The sequence below is a fragment of the Zootoca vivipara genome, chromosome 1, assembly GCF_965207765.1.
Source record: "Zootoca vivipara chromosome 1, rZooViv2.hap1.1, whole genome shotgun sequence".
Taxonomy (NCBI): domain Eukaryota; kingdom Metazoa; phylum Chordata; class Lepidosauria; order Squamata; family Lacertidae; genus Zootoca; species Zootoca vivipara.
Window position 1 is genome coordinate 48,330,622 of NC_142582.1, and position 16,051 is coordinate 48,346,672.

Consider the following 16,051-nt stretch of genomic DNA (forward strand, 5'->3'; position numbering starts at 1 on the left):
AAGCATATAATTATGCAGGGTGGATATCACACAGGGTGTTTGTGTCTGTACCTATGTAATGATGTAGAAGCTTCAACCATTAAAAGAACCTTTTAATGAGGGTGAAAGAGGAGAGCGCAAAATATGGCCTGAAGTTCAACATCAAAAAAACTAAGATCATGGCCACTGGTGCCACCACCTCCTGGCAAATAGAAGAGGAAGAAATGGAGGCAGTGAGAGATTTTACTTTCATGGGTTCCATGATCACTGCAGATGGTGACAGCAGCCACGAAATTAAAAGACGCCTGTTTCTTGGGAGAAAAGCAATGACAAACCTAGACAGCATCTTAAAAAGCAGAGACATCACCTTGCTGACAAAGGTCCGTATAGTTAAAGCCATTGTTTGTTCCAGTAGTGATGTATGGAAGTGAGAGCTGGACCATAAAGAAGGCTGATCGCCGAAGAATTGATGCTTTTGAATTATGGTACTGGAGGAGACTCTTGAGAGTCCCATGGACTGCAAGAAGATCAAACCTATCCATTTTGAAGGAAATCAGCCCTGAGTGCTCACTGGAAGGACAGATCCTGAATCTGAGGCTGCAATCCTTTGGCCACATCATGAGAAGAGAAGACTCCCTGGAAAAGACCCTGATGCTGGGAAAAATTGATCTCTCCAAGCAGCTGCATATAGATGTTAAAAAGCATGGGGGAGAGGACAGAACCCTGAGGCACCCCACAAGTGAGAGCCCAGGGGTCTGAGCATTCACCCCCACCACCACTTTCTGAACATGGCCCAGGAGGAAAGAGCAGAACCACTGTATGGCAGTGTCCCCAGCTCCCAACCCCTCTAGACGGTCCAGAAGGATGTTATGGTCGATGGTGTCAAAAGCTGCTGAGAGATCCAGCAGAACTAGGAAACACCTCTCACCTTTGTCCCTAGCCCACTGGAGATCATCGACCAGTGTAACCAAGGCACTTTCAGTCCCATGACTGGAAGGGATTCGAATGGTCCGCTTCTTCCAGGCGTGCTTCGAGTTGTTCAGCAACCACTCGCTCAATCACCTTGCCCAAGAATGGAAGATTTGAGACTGGGCGATAGTTGGCCATATTGGCCGCATCTAAAGATGGTTTTAAAAGAAGCGGTTTAATAGCTGCCTCTTTCAGAGGGTGTGTGAAGGCTCCCTCGCAGAGAGAAGCATTCCCCACCCTGTAAAGCCCATCGCCCAGCCCTTCCCGGCTAGCTTTTATAAGCCAGGATGGGCAAGGATCAAGGAGATAGGTGGTTGGTTTCAGTTGTCCAAGCAGCCTGTCCACATCCTCAGAGGTAACAGATTGAAATTAATCCCATGCAACTTGACTAGACAGGACTCTAGCACTCCCTCACCCCAGCCTTGCTCCCACAGTGGAGTCTACCTGTTCCCGAAACTGAGCGACTTTATCCGCAAAAAATTTGGCAAAATCATTGCAGGAGATCATGTGGCCCGTGCTGGGCCCCGATGGAGCAGGTGGTTCCACTAAATTGTGAACCATCTGAAAGAGTCTCCTGCTGCTGTTTTCTGCAGATGCAAAAGAGGCGTTGGAAGATACCCACACACTTAATGTGTTTTAAACACTCATTCACCAAACAATAATCATGTACAGAAAGATATGTCCACTGAATAATAATCCAACAATAACTGAAAAGCAACCCCCTCCCCCCCCCCAAATCCCATATATCTCTCAGCTGGGGCAATGCAAAGTCCCTCTTCTCATCTCTCATCAAGGGAGATTAAGCCTTTTCCCCACCAACAGACTCTCACCCTTTGGAGAATCAAGAGCCATAGCTGCCAAGTTATCCCCTTTTTTAAGGGAAATTCCATTATGCTGAATAGGCTTCCTCGCGAGAAAAGGGAAAACTTGGCAGCTATGTCAAGAGCTGCTACCCAGACAGTTGATGTTCACCCCCTCACAGGGAGCAACCCAACCAGTCAATCAAATAAAAAACAGAAAACCAATGCCCTAAGAACAACTTTTTTTTTAAAAAAAGACAAATCCTAGTAGAACTAATCTACACAAACCATCTGGCTAGCCCCCTTCTCATTGAGATGTTTCTTACAGTGAGAACTTTTTCTCAAGTCTATTTGATTCTGATGCAGCTACAGCTTTTCATGAACCTTCTGAGGTTCACTGATGCTGTTCTGGTCTGAGATGGCGACGTGATAGCTACCCACTGCCAAGTTGTCAGCCGAGTGGCAGTGATCTTTTGTGTGTGCTATCAACAGCTGCAGGTGTTCTGGCTTTGTTTGTAGAAGAGGAAAACTGCTCAGTTTTGGTGATGATCCACTGGCTGAGAGCCCTTTAGCATTCAAGCCTCTGCATAAGCAGCTACCAAGCAAAGTACCTGTGGGATGGGAGGAGCAAGCAGAAGCTTCGGGTTTATCCACACTTACCTTTCCACGGTTGGTGGTTTAAAGCTCCGTGTCTGAGCAGCCTTGTTTTTGCTCTAGAGCTTTCCCGGTGGAAAGCTGCTCTTTAAAGGTCAATCAGAGCAAATGGCAGTCAGTGGAAAACCTGAATAGACATTTGCTTCATTTCAGTTTAAAAGAGCAGGTTTTCATGGAGAAACCTTGGGGGCAAAACCCCAACAATGATGCTCAGACACAGAGTGTTAAGCACAAACCTGTACCCGGGAAGAGCGTGGCAAAGGGTAAGTGTGGAGAAGCCTCTGTTGCAAGCCATGGGTTTCCCACATGTTTCCCAGCCAACTCTAAGCCCCCCCCCAACTGACCCACAGAAATGAGCCCATGGAGTTAACATATATATTCGTGCTTAGATATATGAAATGGTATTTTGTCATATAAAATAATCAGCTAATCAAGATTTCTCTCTATCTCTGCTGTTGTTTGTTGTACCACGGTTCCATGTAAGGTATGATTTGGCATTAATTAATTAGTTGGTGATAATGTACTTTGAACATTTATGAGGCACATTTCTGCCATAGGCACTCCAAGCAATTAACAACATAGTAAATAATCTCTACTTGTGATAATACTTATTTTTAAACTGTTAAGAGTAGTGCCAGATGACAGCTTTCCAGAAATGACAGAGATACCCTCTTTCTGCCTTCCAAATTAGTGTACTCAAAAAAGCAAACACACACACACACACACACACACACACACACACACACACACGTCTCTTCTCGGTTTCCTGTAAAACGCAGTGCATGCTGGGAAGGGTGAGTTGCGCTCACTTAGTTACATCTCTTGTTATGCAGAACTGTTATGCAGCCACGTCCAACAAGAGTGTCTCCTTTACTCCAAAGGTTGAGTTTTGGAGAAACAGTTAATGGCTCCTAGTAACCCATGTCTCAGAACAATGCCATTCTCTGTAGGCCCCTTTAATTGCTTTGTTTATATTTCAGGGACCCAAAAAGTTCTTATGCAAAACCAGATAGCGTCACGTGTCTTGTAAACCTTTAAATACGACGGTGTCTTTCTTTTTTAAAAAAATTTCCCTGAAAAGACTTAACAGGGGGACCTAGCTGTACTATCTCACAATACTGGGACATTTAATGAGCCGTGCTTTATTAGTCTGTTTTTCGGCAATTAAAAGATAAACCACAGGTTCCAAGTTAAGAAATTGTGGTGCAAATTATCAGAGTGGCGCCTCAGCTGTACATTTTCTCAAGGGAAGAGGGGCCTCACGTCTGAAGTCTCAGAGCATCCTGCATGACTGAAAAACAAACAAAAAACAATAACAATAGATTGGCATGGCTCAGGGCTTTGGGCAGAATAGGGTTGGTGGAGAAAGACGGAAAGAGGGAAGCTATTGGGCTTGCGTAACCTGGCTTGATTGGAGTCAAAAGGGCAGCAAGGCTCGTTGTGTGCAGTTTTCTCCCAAGTTTCGTCCCTCTTTTTTTTTTTTTTGTTTCCTGTAATTCTGAGGCCTGAATAGCTGCAGGCTTTGCAAATTCTCACTCAGCGAGACTTGAAATAACAAGGCCAAACTCTTGATTCAAGCCAATAAGACCATGACAGTACCCACATTTTACAGTTTGTACGATTAATAAAAGAGCACAATGGTGGGGGAGTAAAGCAAGCCCAAGTAGCCCTCTGGTAGCACACTTACCTCTCCGCTCAAGTGTTAGAAGAAAGACCAGCAGCCATCTTGATGTATAAACTGAAGGGGCTTCCTTTCAGGAGACAGTAGCTCTTTTAATGAACTCGATCTCTCTTTCATGTCCCCACTTTAATCCCTGAAGAACCAATAGTGTCACACCACGTTAGGCTATCTGTTTCTGTTCCGTGGGTTTCTGTTCCTCACTCCATTGATACAGGCACTTTTCATTTCGGAGCACTTCTTCAATACTGTATCAGATGTGAGCTGCACAAAGCGGAAGATGCTTCAAATCACAGAGCAAAGCGAGGTAAGAACTTACCCTTTCACACAAATTGTCCCAGGCTTCAGTTGTAAACAGGGAAGGTATGTGGCTGTAAGAATACATTGCTGTTTCTCTCTAGTTTGGTCCTTTTCAGGGCAGTGCTGGAGTTAGTGCTATGAGGCAAGTCCTAACTTAGCTGTGCTTTAATCTTTCAGATAGCACTACGATAATATGTGCACTGCACCTCCCAAACTTTTTTCACATATGCAGAAATGTGGGTCAAAAGCAGAATGTCTCTAGCCCACATTGCTATCCGAATCCATGCTGAGGTTTCACATAAACAAATTGTTATGGACGTCCACATTGTGATGGGCATGGCAATCCTCCAATACATTTCAACAAGTTCATAAATTGGACAGAATTCCAATTTCTGCATGTACCAGTGAAGACACACCACCGTTTTAATATGACAACTAATCTTTGAAATAGCTATGTTGGCTGACCTCTGACTCCATTTCACATACTATACACCCCAGATAAAAACAAGGGCAAATATATGATTGCTCTTGTACACTACACAAATTCACTTAATTCACCAGTGATTTGCTATCCTTTGCCTTCCACATCCCTTCTGTCCTAGCTGTTTATACTCACAAACAAGTTAGCAGTTAAGTGACTTAATCAGTCTGACCTGACATTCAGTCTCCAGGGCAATCTAAAGTTATGTGTCCTCTTTATCCAGCTGGTAGGTGAACAGAGCCATATAAAGCCAGTCTTCATCCTCTCTGGCTTACATGCTTCCCCAACCCCATGACCCTTACTTTATTTCATCAGAGACAAGAGATAGATTTTATTCTTCTTGTGTGCCAAGGTCTCAACAGCACCTGCTAATGCAAGTAACACCCCTGATGCCAAGGTCATGGAGACCTTGAAGGAAGCAGAGTAAGGACGTGAAACCTGTGGCCCTCCAGATGTAGCTGCCATCATCATCACCATTGGCCAAGCGTGCTGTGGCTGATGGGAGCTGCAGTCCGACAACATCTGAAGGGCACCATGTTGGAGAAGGCTGCTGTAGCCCCTTTCCAACTTCTAAGCTCAGAGAGCGAGAGGGCTGAGGTTCATCTGTGTGTCACATTGTGCTTTTGCAGTGCCCTGAGTGCCTTGGAAGTGATTAAATTCCAGATCTTCTCTCAAGCTTAGAGTTGGGTGGTGATCGGGAGATCATCCATGGCTTCACAGTGTGGCGTCGGAGACAAAAGCATGCTCCTCCCCCACCTGGTGGGCTCGTGACCTCAATCTTCAGCTGGTTAACAAGACTGAAATTTGCGGATCCTCAAAAATGGTCATAGGAATATACCTAATATTTAGTCAATAGAAGCAGAGTTTCATATAACCCCACCGTCTGTTGATATTTCCCTCAGGTATGACTTAACAATTGGACAATCAAATCACTTCTCTTCAGTTTGCCCCTCTAGCTGCCAATTTCTGATCATATATATATATATATATATATATATATATATATATATATTCTGAGAGTATTTTGTGGAGAACTAGATGAGGTGAAGGGAGGTGTAGTCAGAACAGTGGAATCCTGAGCAGAGCTGGTGGATTATACAGTAGGACAGCCACATGTCCTGTATTACAGAGGATAGGCTTCTATTTGAGGGCCTGTTTACTCCAAGCCAAGTTTAATAATAATGGTTGCTGACTCCATTCTTGGATGGACCAGAAAAAACATCACTGGTTGATAATGCTAGGTGGCTATGGTGGTGTTCTCCATGCATGGTCCTATACAAAGTGGCACACCACAAAAAGTATGGAATGAGCCAACAAACAGCAACAGAGAGTTTGCCCAACATCTTTATGGGGGAAGTTGTGGAAAGAGGCTGTGATGGGCTAAACTGGACATGGGTTTTCCATCTACAGTTCACTTTGGGTCTCAAAAAGAGCACAGGATAAAGCAGTCGGATTCATGTTCTTCTGCCGATTCCTTGGCTTCATGCCATGTTCTGAATTTAGCATTCGGTATCCTGGGGTCACCAGGGGTTAGCTAGGAGAGCAACAGAAATAATAGGAAGGCAAAATGCCCTGGTCTGAACTCTCTCACATACACTTCTCTTGCAGGAGGACCAGCCAGGGCAATGTCAAATGTCAGAAGCCATAACCTCCGTAAGTCAGACTTGCCTCATGCCTGTGGCTTGGTAGCACTGTAAAGGGATGGCTTCATGAAACAGTCTGTGTGAGAATGTCACATGTAAATGTAAAACCTTAAGTGAGGAGTGGAGAACTTCTGGGCCTTCAGATGTTGCTAGAAGACAGCTCCTATTGCCCCTGGCTATGGGGGGCTGCAGCTTGTGAGAGTTGGTGTCCAATATCTGCAAGGCCTCTAGCTCCCAGCCTGACCTTATATGCAGACATTTAACATTGCTGGCAGTGACCACTTCAGAAACAAGAGTAGCCACCATGAGAGAGGGTGCAGCGCATGCAGGCAAATGTCCCCCCAGAAAACTGCTTTGTTCACAGAGTGCTCAGCTGCAACAGAGGACAAGGCTCCTGCAGCCTTTGTAGTTGTGTAGAACAGGGAATTTCAGCAGCTCAAATGACAATGTGAAATTCCCTTTAAGTATTAAAAGTGCTGGACGTTTGTCCTCTGTTGCAGCTGGCCACTGTATTTGCCTGCTTTAAGATCCCTAATTGGTAGGGCACTATAGCGCAATTTTCAGTCACGTTGCTTGTCTTAGTGCCCGGCTGGAACTTAGGCTCAAGCCCAATGCACCCAAAATCACTGGACTAAGTGGTTCACCTCATTTTCTGATAACAGGATTATGTCCAGTTCAGTAGCTCTCTTCTCCCTCCACTGTCAGAGGATGTATGTCTCTGAATACCAGTTGCTGGAAACCACAGGGAAGGAGAACGCTCTTGTGCTCAGGTAATACTTGAGGCCTCTCACAAGTCCACTGTGAGAACAGGATGGTGGACTTGATAGACCTTCAATCTGGCCCAGCAGGGCTCTTTTTCTGTTACATTTGAGACAGTGATTTCCCTGTTTGTTTGCCTTTTAAAATTCCCTCCATTTATAAATGCCTTGCAATTTATTCAACATTGCTCAGTTGTTGTTGTTGTAAAAAAAGAGACCCAGAAGTTGCTTTCTACTAAACAACAGGCTGTTCCTACTTAGCTGCTGCCCCAGGTAATTGCTGAAAGCTGCTTCCCCAATCAAATACCAGCAGGAAAATGGTTAAAGATTTCTCACAGAGGCTGGTCTGGCAAAGAATCGGAGAAGATTAGGCCTGTGTGTGCAGTCCTAGTTGATTTTTTAAAATCTATCTTCTCCCCCTCTGTCTTCAAGGCCAACACTTCTTTAGCTCAGGGTGTATTTGCAGCGCCTAGACCGCTTGTCGTCACAGCATTACAAGGGCATGAAAAGCAGGGCCATCCAAAATCCCCTCTTTTGCACAATGCTAACTGTACATGCTAACTCAGAAGTAAGCCCCCCCTGATGGGCTACATCCCTGGTGTGCTTAGAAGTGTGGGGCGTTTTTTGGAGGTTTCTCATGAGGAGGTTGTTGCTGTTGTTTTTCTGTATCACTATTTTAGTTCTTGTGATTTATGTTGAAATTGTTCAGTTTGGTTGTGTATTTTTAAATATTTCATTTATTGTTTATGACTACTTTTGTTATGTTGTAGTTATGGATTTCCACGTTGTAAGCTGCCTTGAGCATGGTTTGAACTGGGGAAAGGTGGCCTACAAATAAAATCATGCAGTTCTCTTTTTCGGGGGGGGGGGGGGAGGACGCATGGGTACACATACCCCTAAACATTTTGTGAATTTTGTCCATTTAGTGTATTTCTCCTGATTTGAACTATGAAATGGTGATTTTCTTGAGTCAAAATGAGAGTACCCCTAAGCATTTTTAAAGGAAGAAAGCATTGAAATTGTATGTATGTATGTATGTATGTATGTATGTATGTATGTATGTATGTAGAAGTGGGATGTGGGTGGTGCTGTGGTCTAAACCACAGATCCTAGGGCTTGTCGATCAGCAGCCAAAATGGAAACCAGCAGTCTGGTGGAGAAAAGAGGGTGTTTGCTTATTTTCTATTGCTGTACCTGGGCTCCTGGGACTCGGGTGGCGCTGTGGGTTAAACCGCAGAGCCTAGGGCTTGCCGATCAGAAGGTTGGCGGTTTGAATCCCCGCAACGGGGTGAGCTCCCGTTGCTTGGTCCCAGCTCCTGCCCACCTAGCAGTTTGGAAGTATGTCAAAGTGCAAGTAGATAAAAAGGTACTGCTCTGGTGGGAAGGTAAATGGTGTTTCTGTGCACTGCTCAGTCATGCTGGTCACATGACCCAGAAGCTGTACACCGGCTCCCTCGGCCAGTAAAGCGAGATGAGTGCCGCAGCCCCAGAGTTGTCTGTGACTGGACCTAATGGTCAGGGGTAGCTTTACCTTTATGTATGTGGAAGTGCAGCATAAAGGTATAGCAAGAAGCTTTATATTTTTATTTTATTTTTAAAATCTGATTCAGATTTTCAGTTTAGTGTGCAATAAAATGATGATAAACAACAATAAAATAAATAGAAAAACATTTTTACTGAGCTTACAGGAAAATTGTGCATTTGAATTTTCTGTGTCCAAATCTGGAAACAACACATCACAGTCTCCCAAACCATTTTTTATTCCTTAACAATTTGACAAAAGATTCAACTGGAGTAGATAACTGGGGTGTGGAGGCGGGGCAGATAAATCTGGAGCAAGATAGAGCCAGGCACCGTCCAGGGTCTGACTTATTTTTTCTTCTGTTGCAGTGTCTGAGATATTTTATGGTTTCACAACTTGCAGGCTCTCAGCATGCCAATTACAGACGCAGCAATAAGAAGAAAAGGGAACCACAAAGTTGATGGACAAGATCTGCAATGAATTTGCAGAGGGATGGTATGATCACAGTGGGTATTTATTTATTTAGCTAGCATGTTTGTTTGGCTACAATATAAATCTGCAAACCTAATACAAACCCAGAACAAATTCAGATTTTCGTAATTTGAATGTTCTAAACATTCCTAGTTATTGATGCTGTCAGATTGATGGATTTTAGTTGGTGGGGTATTGCCTAAAATGTTGAATTTGAAAAGCTGATGTTGAACATTTAAGTGCCTTAATGCTCACTGACAAATGTAGGCTTACAAATGGGCCATCTAATCTGCATGGTGAATGATTGTACAAAACAGGCTTGTGGTCAGTGGTGGCTGGTGCCCATTGATACTAATAGGGTGGAAGGCAGGGTAGATGGAAGTAGTAGAACCGGAGCCATTGATGGAGAGAGGCAACAAATTATGGGTTTGTCCCACTGAGATCCAGCTCCAAGGGTCTTCTGGTGGTTCCCTCATTGCAAGAAGTGAAGTTGCAGGGAACCAGGCAGAAAGCCTTCTTTGTGGTGGCACCCAGCCTGTGGAACGCCCTCCTGTCAGACATCCAAGAGGTAAACAATATTATTATTATTATTATTATTATTATTATTATTATTATTATTATTATTATTAACAAACACTTGAGAACCACTAAGTCTCTTTTGTGGTGCACAGCTTTGCCACCTTGTCATTTAACACACTGTAACGGGCACACTCCTTTGCACTAGCATATTATGGCATATTTTTAACCAGTGAATGAAATCACAGGCAGATATTCTTTGCTTTTACATCATTGTGGGGGGAGCAATTGCCAAGAAAACGAAAAAGGCCGGCAAAGAAGAGCCATCAGCAATGTTTAGCATGAGGGAAAGGAATGCGGGGGCTCAGGATGTGATCCATAGGATGAGAATGTGTGTGTTAACAGTCAAACACGCAACTGCGCCCCTCCCGATTTTAATCTGTGACCTGTTGGAGCAAATGGCACTATAAAACATTTTATGCTGGTACAACATAAATCCATGCTGGTGATGACGGGGGACTTTCCACTTTGTTTTTCTTTGTTTTTAAGTTGGCAAAATTCCTAAGGTGGCGAGTCCAATTTCTTTTTATTGTAGAAGTGAAATGACATGCCAATAACACAAAGCCCTACCTCAGTCATAACAAAGAGAAGTGCAGCTTCCTGGTTATGTGGGAGCGGCACAATTATGACAAAGGACACACACATGTTATAAAAGCATATCTACAAGTGAAACAAGGGGGCTGACCCCCTTGACACCTCAGTCCCACAAGTTCCGGGGCAGGGAAATACCTAATTTGGAGCTTTCACATCCAAGCCACACCATCCATAGCTAAGACAGCTAACCAAGCGTCAGGTCAGGCTCCCTAGGCCAAAACCTGAATAGGCACATAGCATGCCTGTCTGTCCATCCATTCTACCCCCCTACATTTGAGGAGAGACTTTATCTGGGCTGGAATCAGTGCTTACAGGTGTATGGGGTTAATTCTGGAGCAGCTTCCCGATCTCCAGTTTGTGCGTGCTAGCTGTAGTCGGTGACTCAGTAGCTAGGGAAAGACAATCTGCACGTGCCAAGAACATTCTCCTTTCCAACTAGCCTGCGGATTCGGAGAAAAAATAGTTCCACTGAATGAGTGATATTGCAGAGACAGATTCTGGAGTTTGATGCCAGCAAACAACCCATCTGTTGGACAAATCGATTGAGTATTTTATTTGACTAGAATGGTAGTGATTACTCTCCATTTTTCATTCTCCAGCTCATCTGTGCACACCCTATTTCTCATGTTCTCAGGCTGAGCCCCAAATCTGAAAATGAGTTGTCCTATGGCCTGCCTAGAACTCTCTCTTTATATCTCTCCCTGCCTCTTCCTCTCTGCCATACATGCGAAAAGTATTGGACGGTTACAAGAAACGAGGGATGCATTTTATTTTATTTTAAGTTCCCCTCCAGCATCCTCCCTCTAAGATGCAATTCTAATCTTGTCTATTCACAGTTATGACTCAGATGTTGTGTATTATTAATGAGGCAGAAGTATTTTGTATTGATTGATTTGAAATCCAGATCTATGTAAGGGACGAGAGAAGAGAATTGGGAAAGAAAGAAAGGGATGGAGGGAAGGCAGAAAAGAAGGAAAAGAAAGAAAATGTGAAGCTGTTGAGAATAAGATTCATCAGTGGAATTAATGGGAGTAAAAGGGTGCTGTGGGTTAAGATTCCATAGCCATTTATAGATGAATAATAGCTGTTTTCCTGTCAAAAATGTTTAGGGCATGGAGAATGGAACAGCCAAGTTAGGAGGGTTGTATTTCTCAACTTCAGATTAAATTAGAGCTGCTCCAAAACCACATTGCCTTAGAATCGACAGATACACTTGCTTCTTGGGAACACTCAGTGTGAGTCCTGGCAGAGGAAAACCTCTTTTGCTTTGTCCTCAAAAACAGCTGTGTGGGTTTCCTGGACCTTGAATGCATTGGCGACAGCGGCCCAGCTGGTACCAAGGATGGGAAGACTTGGAGGGTGGTGGAGGAGGATGCATTCCCCCCGCCTTACAAATAAATGTCTGGAGAGAAGGCATCTTTAGCTCACGTAGGCATTTTCTGGTAAGTGTGCTTTCCATTGCTGCTGAACTGCTTCTCACATCTGCTATGCGGCATGTTTAGAAATATATGTGCAAAATCCAGACCCTCCAAGTGTCCCTATTTTCCAGGAATACATCAAAGCCAAGCCATTTCAAAGAGATGGAAGAGCAGTGCAATGAAAATATACGCCTCTGGTTATTGTGTGCTTCTGTTTGATTCCTCCCTCCCTCCCTCAAAGGAAGATTTTATTAGATCTCAAAAGAGATGGAAGAACTGGGGGGGGGGAGAATACAATGATTTGAGGATAATGTCACCTTGATTTTTAAAAAAGAAAGGAATGGTCAAAGAATGGTCATTCCAGAATAATGAGATGTGCAGTAAAGCTGTAGTACAATAGCTCTTAAACCTCAGTTGCATAGCTGCCAAGTCTCCCGCTGAAAATGCGGGATCAGCAGTGGCGCGGCACTGGAAGTCGCTTCTATGCATGTCCGAACATGCGTAGAAGCGACTTCCGGTGCTGCTCTGCTCGATTTTCGGTGCCCCGGCATGGGCGGAGTGGCACCAGAAGTCGCTTCTATGCATGTCCGGTCATGCGTAGAAGCGACTTCCGGTGCCGCACTACCCATGTCTGGGCACCGGAAATCAGGCGGCCCCAGGACCCAAAATGGAGCCTCCCTGGCAGGTAGGAAATCCGGGGGATTTACGGGATTTTTTCCAATCCGGGCTGCCAGCGGAAAATGGTTTAAAATATGGGGGTTTCCTGCAAAAAATGGGAGACTTGGCAACTATGCTCTGTTGAGGATGGGATAAATACTAGGACACTGTTTCCCAGCCCTGTCATCATGAGCATCCTCCAAACAGAATGCTGCTTCTGTTCAGGACTCATATATCAATTTATTCCACAGACCCAAAATGAATCTGTCTCGATACTCATACAGTGTTGTCATCAACACCAGCTGCTAACAGCTCTCCAATGTTCTGACATAAGCACTTTCTGTCAGTACAGTCTGCTTTTTAAATAAACATCAAAAGAACAGAGCTTTTTCCTGAGATGACCCATATTTCCCCCTTACTCCTCTGTGAGCTGGGAGAAACGCATCACGTGCAGAGGGGAGAATACCCATCTGCTCATGGAACACTTGCCTTTCTGACAACAAAAGAGGAAGCCTCCGCTTGCATATGTGTCAATACTAAAGCTCGCACCGGGTGCTGAACTGAAGACCTGAGGGACTGCATGCACGAACTCAGACTGTGCATCACCTCCCAGGTCTGCAGAGAAACCAGCCAAGAATGATAGAGCAGACCAGGTGATTTTGTGATCCTTGCACAAGTTTCTAGGTCAGAGCTACTCACTAGTCTAAGCAACTGAGCCCCATCTATGGTGCACCCACCCATGTCATCCCACTCTTGTAGGGGTGTGAGAGAACTTTGATTTGGTTTGCATTTAAAGGTGAATTTACCAAATCCACACTTTTCCTAAATGGTAAGTGAGCTGAAACAGCTATCCTTCAGAATTCACACTCATCCAAATTTTGGGATGCAGTTTCAGAAATGCATTTATTGGGAGGCAACTGTGCACAAAAATGAATATATTAGTTAAAATAGCATGCAAAAATGCATTAAAAAGGTAAAGGGGCCCCTGACCATCAGGTCCAGTCGTGTCATTACATGAGGGGAAATTGCTTGCAAAAATGTGTACATTAGTCAAAATTGCATACAAAAATGTGTTTACTAGAAGAAATTTGCGCTAAAATGCTGGTGAATTTTCATGAAGATTTGTATTCACAATTGTTGTAGAAAAATGAAGCACCAAATTTCAGAAATTTGGGGAAATGTGAAACTGAGATAACTGAAACTGACAGATCTTTCCATCCCTAGCACTACTTTCAGAGCCACAAGTAGCTAGCCTATGGTCCTCCAAATGTTGTTGGACTCCAAACTGGCATCAGTTTCCACCAGCAGAGGCAATAATCAGGGATGACAGGAGTTGTAGTTCAGCGACATCTGGAGGGCTGCAGACTAGCCCCTGTTTTAGGCACTGTGTAAAGTTTGGTACTCAATATACAGCAGGAGGGAGTTCCAAAAGGCAGGCACCATCACACTTAATGCTCGATTCAGTGGCAGACCTTGGGGTCTCAAATTTCAGTGACTCCCTGTGTGATGCCAAAATTTGGTGCCTCCCAATTCTCAGCTTCCATTCTACATCATAGCTGCAGGACACCTTGTGTGACCCCTGAGGCTCAGCCCCCCTAAATCTGCCTCTGACCAATTCTACAATCCTTCTTGATGTGATGGCATTTGCACAAGGGCCTCTTCTGCAGAGCATGGTGATCAGTGAGACAAATAAAGAGTGAGAAATTTTCTGTAACTCTCCTACCAGGAGAAGCTGGTAAGATGCACATGTAGACACTGAGTTTACCAGGGCTTTTGTCTCTTAAGATGGATCTGGGGCAATCCCAGAGGAAGTATGATCCCATTCGAAATTGACAATTGATCAACCATCCAGATTCTAGGACCACTCTCTAGGAATGGGTCAATCTGTAAATTTTGGTTACTCTCAGTTCCTCATTTTCCCACTGAACTTATGTTCATTTATCCACATTTCCACATCACTTTGTAATTGTTTACAAGTCCTCATGAAAATTCACTAGCTTCTTAGTGTGAATTTCTTCTACCATATTAGTTTTTTATGCAATTTCCCCATATAAACATTTTTGCAGAGCTATTTCCCCCAGTACATTTTGGATGTTATTTTCACAAATATATGCCTTTTGGGGTACACTTTAGCCTCGTACGTGCATTTTTTACGTAAATTACTTAGCTGGAGAACTGCATTGCAAGATTCAGAGAAGTGTGAATTTTGAAGGATAGCTATGTTTGGGTTCACATATTGTTTTGAATTATGTATGTTTGCCTTTAAATGTGAACTGAATTGAATTTCTTCCCAATCCCTACCACTCACCTACAGCACCTCTATCTTGCAAAATTCGGATTCAGTTTTTTTGGTCCTCATCCAGCCCACCACCGAGTCCAGGCATTGGTCCAAGGCTTGTACAGCCTCTCCTGATTCAGATGTTACAGAGAAATTATCTTAATCATAGGCATGTTTCCAAGTAATTATCTTAATCACTGACATGTTTAGGCTGCAGTCCAAAGCATACTTGGGAGCATGTTCTGTTGGATGCAGTGGAAATTACTTTGGAGTAAACATGCATAGGGTTGGACTGAGAGTGGCAATAATATGAAGATTTAGGCTAAAATTCTGTACTCATTTATCTGGGAGTAAGCCCCATTAAACTGATTGACGCTTATGTCTGAGTAGACATGTATAGGAGTGCACAGTTAACTAATAATTAACATCAAACACAGAAAAGATTAAAAAACAAAGTGAAAGCTAATCAAACTTTATGACCCCATTAATTGTTAGTTTGTATCTCTACATAGCTGGCTTGTTTTACTTACCTAATTGTGTCAATAATTTCGAATCCTCCATAGGGATCCATTTCTGCTCCACACATTGCATTTTGTTTGTTTGTACCTAAAACATTTTAAGCGCTGAAGAGGCAGAAAAAGTGGAAATCAGAGGCCATACCACCCCCGCAACTACTGCCACTATAAGTGCCATATCGATATATCTCTATCTCTATCTCTGCCACAAAGCCGCATACAGTGTAGTAGCTGCTCAGATGGCTTCATCAGACATCCATTTAACTCTGTATTTGACAAAGGCATCTGAAAAGCAGTTTGTGAGGTAGCTACCAAAACAGGTCACAGTATGCACCAGGGAGCCATTCTAAGAAGAAACAGAAATATAGGAGATTTTCTAATGGTCTTGACTTATAGAGAGATACAGGTATGAATACCTTCAAAGTATCGCTTTGAAGATATTCACCTCTCTCTCTCTCTCTTCTCTCTCTCTCTCTCTCTCTCTCTCTCTCTCTCTCTCTCTCTCTTTCTCTCTGTGAAAATGATAGTCTGTCTCTTAGCACCTTGTAGTTTTCAAGAATTTGATTTCCACAGAATTCAGAGAAAGTATAAACTGCTTTGATGACTTCTGTTGAATTATAATGTCTTTAAAAGTTGGGCTTTTATTGTGAAAATAGGCTGGAGAGTGGCATTATGTGAATAGACTAAATATGTGCTCCATACTACCTGTTTTCAGATACCAAGTGTGATCTGGGTAATAGGCCATTCAGAAGACTCGG

At 43.6% G+C, this 16,051-nt stretch overlaps 1 long non-coding RNA gene across 5 annotated transcripts in view; it reads left to right on the forward strand.

The window, feature by feature from the left end:
• The first annotated feature begins 9,153 nt into the window (after positions 1–9,153).
• The window catches only part of LOC148687546 (uncharacterized), a 40,943-nt gene continuing 34,045 nt past the window's right edge, over positions 9,154–16,051 (forward strand). For 3 of the 5 annotated variants that reach the window (XR_015948320.1, XR_015948326.1, XR_015948322.1), the window contains exon 1: positions 11,036–11,867. This is a non-coding gene — a long non-coding RNA (uncharacterized LOC148687546). Of the gene's footprint in view, positions 9,291–11,035; positions 11,868–16,051 lie in introns of those variants that run through there. The other 2 variants (XR_015948324.1, XR_015948323.1) reach the window with 2 other exon arrangements.